Here is a 4743-nt window from a genome sequence, read left to right on the forward strand (position 1 = left end):
GTCATTTTATCCAGTGTAATATGATACTCCATTGGGCGGGGGGGAGGGGAGGGGGCTATAGCCCCCACAGCCCCCCACCCCCTACTTGCCACCGCCCCTGAGTGCGAACAGCCTTTTCCAGTCGTGAAGCAGAGTAGGTGTGACCTGCTTTTGCACATGACGGACGATCATTTAGCCGCAATTCTGCGAACTGCCACATCAGGTGAAAGCGTGTGAAAGAATTCAAACTGCTCTACGTTTCACATTAAATTATTCATACGTACATTTGTCCTCAGTTTTGTTTAGTGTGACCTGTATTCTCCTGGTGAGCTATCGACTTGTGTGGAGGCAGTGGTGTTGAGCGGTTTGAGAAAGAAGCTGTCGATGTCGTCGACCGTGCTGGTTCAGATACCAGCACGCCTTACTCCATCTTCCGGCACGCCGCACAGCCAAACAATGGCGTCCCCAATAATGAGGTATAACTGTGAAGGCGCGGGAATTGGTAAGTGTTAGTACGTAACTGTCAAAAATGCCATGAGTCCGCATTCTCTGCATTGCAATTCTCCACGATAACCGAATTAATATGAAATTTAGTAGATTTTCTTGTAATGATTAATGAACTTAGTAACCATTATGTTTTCTGTAGACATAGATTTGCCCCACAGATTTTCTCCAATAACAATAATTAAAATAAATTCTCGTGCGACGTAAATTTAACATGTATTAACAAACAAGGCTATGTTGTAGCCTTTCTTAAAATTACTGTTAAACACGATGCCCATTAATATTGTTAAACACACAATCACCGTAGTATCTATGAGTCATCATCTTACACGCTCTATCCAAAGCCTTGGGACATATTGTCCACGTCTAAATTATGGAATACTTACGCAAGTTCAACTTATATGACAAATATCAGTCCTCGATGTTGCTGAGCAACAGTCATATAGTATTTTTTAAAGGAACATACCGCCGTTTATTGTTTGAGTACAGCCCACGTATCAGCCTTTTGTGCCATTTTCAAATATATGATTTTATGTCTTTAACATATATTGCATAACGTAAATGATCTGTTACAAGATGGAGATTTTACATCTGGCATTTCGTCGGGAGCCAATATTCTTCTTAATTTATGGCCAACTTTGAGTTTGACAACATGTTAAGTGTCCTGCAATACATGTTAAAGACATAAAATCAAATAATTGAAAATCACGTAAAAGGCCGAAAGCTGGGTTGTATTTAAATAAACAATAAAAGAGTCATATGATGATGTGTCCCTTTAAAAACTATCACTCTGGCTTTACTGAATACCACAGCTCAAACACTGGATTAAGTAACATAACTAATGATGTGAAATATGCCGTGGACAATGGTGGAGCCATGACATTGACACTACCAGACGTCAGCAAAACTTTTGATACTGTCGACTTTGACATACTACTCAGAAAAATGCGAAGCTAAAATTTTCAGTTTATACATTAAAGTAGACTGAAAGCTGCTTAAAAAAAGACATCAACATGTGACAAAAGTCGGTCCGGAAGTATGTTGTCTAAGGAGTGCCATAGCGATCTGTTTTGGAACCATATTGCGCTCCTTGTAAATCGGTAATATCTCATCGGTAATGTCCTACAAATATCACTTGCATGGTGACAGCCTACAGTTTTACTTAAGTGCCAGACCTGAAGATATCAATACTGTAATCCAAGGCCGCCCCTACACGGGGGCAATGGGGGCCGCACCTCCCCCCCCCCCTCCCCCACTCTCCCGTCCCCCTCCAGCTATTGAGGAAAATTAGTGAAAGGAAAACAGTGTAGTGTAGTCAGGTGTTTTTTTTTTTTTCAAGAAACTGGTGTAAAAGTCGGTACTACGTAGGCTTTTAACTGAGTCGAAAGTATAACAAGCTGCCATTCGTGTTCCAAAATATTAAAAATACTCCATACCCCCAGGTTCTGCCACCCCTCAAATGGACAGAAAATACTTTCATCACATACAGGAACATGTATCCAAAGGATATGATACGTCAACTTGAGCCATAACTCGTTCTACTGAACCTGCACTATTGCTACGAGGGTGAGTCAAATGAAAACCTTAAATTTGTAATAACAGATCGAAATTTCGCGCTGTTATCCTGTAAGTTGGTAAGCGTGCTACAAACAACGTGCAGAATGGCCTGTAGGTGGCAGCATAGTGCACATGCACACATACCGTCGCAGTATCAGTATAAAGATGGCCACCCCACTTGCTACTTGCGCCAGGGAAGAACAGCATTCTGTTATTCGGTTTTTGCGTGGTGATGGTGTGAAACCTATTGGAATTCATCGATGAATGCATCGATGCAAGTTTGTCACCGTAGGAAGTTCGAAAATGGTGTGACTTCAGTGGAAGATGCTCCTCTCCTCGTCCAGGTCAGGCACGAGTTGTGACTCCACAGAATATTGCAGCAGTTGAAGCCATAGTGAAAACCGCCGAGTGACACTGAATGACACTGCAGCATGTTTACAGATTAGTCATAGTTCAGCACACCACATTGTGCATGATGTACTCCAGTTTCACAAAGTGTCTGCAAGATGGGTGCCACGGCAGCTGACTCCTGAAATGAGAGAACGACGTGTTGATGCTTGTGAAGAACTTATTCGGCGCTTTGAACGAGAAGGTGATGGCTTCCTTGCAAGAATCGTTACTGGGGACGAAACCTGGGTTCACTTCCACCAACCGGAAACGAAGAGAGCGAGCAAGGCATGGCGCCATTCCTCATCACCAAAACCAAAGAAGTTTCGAACAGAAGGGAAGGTTATGCTGACTCTCTTTTAGGACAAAAAGGCGTCATATTGGAGCATTACATGCCTAGAGGGACCACTGTCACCAGTGTATCATACACAGATGTCCTAAAAAATCATCTGTGGTCTGCAATGAAATCAAAGCGACGTGGATTTGCTGTCAGCAGGTGTCCTTTTGGAACATGACAATGAAAGGCCCCACACTGCCCGTACAACAGTTGCAACAATCACAGACCTGCATTTTGAATAGGTTTTCAGAAATTACTGCAACCTTTTGCGTGCAACCTTGTCTTGCATTTTGAATGTCTGCCTCATCCACCATACTCACCAGATCTTGCCTCAAGTGATTTCCATATGTTTGGACCACTCAAAGACGCAATGGGAGGAAAGAAGTTTCGTTATGATGAAGAGGTACGCCACATGGTGAATGAGTGGTTGCGCGGACTACCAAAAGAATTTTTTTTCTAAAGGAATTTATGTACTTTGTAAGCGCTGGAGGACTTGCATTGAGCGTGGGGAGCTTTGTACCACTTCCGCACAATAAATAATATTTAAAAAAAATATTTAAGGTTTTCATTTGACTCACCCTCGTATATCATTCAAGTTCATTCAGTGCTTATCTGTTTGTGTTACATTAGGGCTGGAACAACTGTTTCATTATAATAAATGACCTGATAAACGAAATACGTATTGAGATGTAAAAATATTTTTTATTAGCAACAAATGGAATTCTTTCGTATTCTTCACTTCCAGTCAGATCAAGTGACGTAGGAGTTTTGGAAGAGATGTATTGCGTACTATTGCAAGCATTTTTATTATTGAATATCCTATGTAAAACGGCAACTGTTTTAATAACTGAACATTTAAAAGATTTATAGAAGTTAAATATACAATTACTGTGTCGTAGCATGCTGTATTTTTTGTATAAAATTCTCTGATGAGAAAATCAACGACGTTATCAAATAATGTTTAAGAATAGAAGGCTGGTAGTGCAACAAATGTAGGTGAATGAAAATATTACGAAAAAAGGTTCAGCCTTCATCGGAGTTAGACAACACACACACACACAAAGTCCCACGAATTTTAGTTAATGTTAAAAAAACAAGTGGCCCGTGGGGGGATCGAACCCACGACCTTCGCGTTATTAGCACGACGCTCTAACCAACTGAGCTAACGGGCCGTGATACAAACGCTTGGATATTAAAGTACTTGTATACAACATTGACTAATTGTTAATTTATTGGTTTTTGATAGCGATTTGCATTGCTCTTACACTTGTACACGACTGGGAACCTAGCAACGACGGCTCCAACTTCCGCTGCGCAACGCATTGTGACTGACGGATCTGTCGTCAGCGTAAGGTTTTGTACCGTTACGTTTATTTTCGCTTGCTCTTTAGTATGTCATGGCTCATTATGACAGTTGAAAGATGAGCATTAGAAAACGCTTTAGATCTCTATAGGACGAATTCCAGAATGTGTACGCGATATTTCTCAAAGACAGTTTAAACTTCATGTTTTTTACGAGTTAACTGATGAGAGAAAATAAGTAAAAAGAAAACCTTCTTTGAAAAGCAAAAAGATAAGTAACTTTTGGAAAGACCCTTTGCCAAGGGTTTTTTTATAAATAATGAAAAAAAATATTTCAGTGGTTTCATAGTTTTCGACGACGTGATAGGATAAGGCCAGTTTCCCTCATTTCAAAACAATTAACGTAACAGTAATAACTGGTAGCAGCCATCTGCTCTACGTCCCATACACACTCAACAACGCGTTTCGAAAGACAAAATTCTCATCAACAGTTGTCAAACTGAGCTCTTGAAGTTGAAATACTAAAAAGTTCAGCAACACGTTTGCGGCGTGCATAAAACGAAATGGAATAAAACATGTTGAACTGTGGTCCTCATCCTACAATAAATCGTACATTAAAATCGTGGACCCCAGTCGGTAATCGTCCCATTTCAGGTCATACGTCGCACCACGCCGCG

General features: G+C 40.8%; 1 non-coding gene across 1 annotated transcript; it reads right to left on the minus strand.

Moving 5' to 3' along the window:
- Positions 1–3862: 3862 nt before the first annotated feature.
- Positions 3863–3936, minus strand: Trnai-aau (transfer RNA isoleucine (anticodon AAU)). Its single transcript has one exon. It is a non-coding gene; the product is annotated as a tRNA-Ile (tRNA).
- Positions 3937–4743: the final 807 nt, after the last annotated feature.

Source organism: Schistocerca serialis, chromosome 9 (assembly GCF_023864345.2).
Source record: "Schistocerca serialis cubense isolate TAMUIC-IGC-003099 chromosome 9, iqSchSeri2.2, whole genome shotgun sequence".
Lineage (NCBI taxonomy): Eukaryota > Metazoa > Arthropoda > Insecta > Orthoptera > Acrididae > Schistocerca > Schistocerca serialis.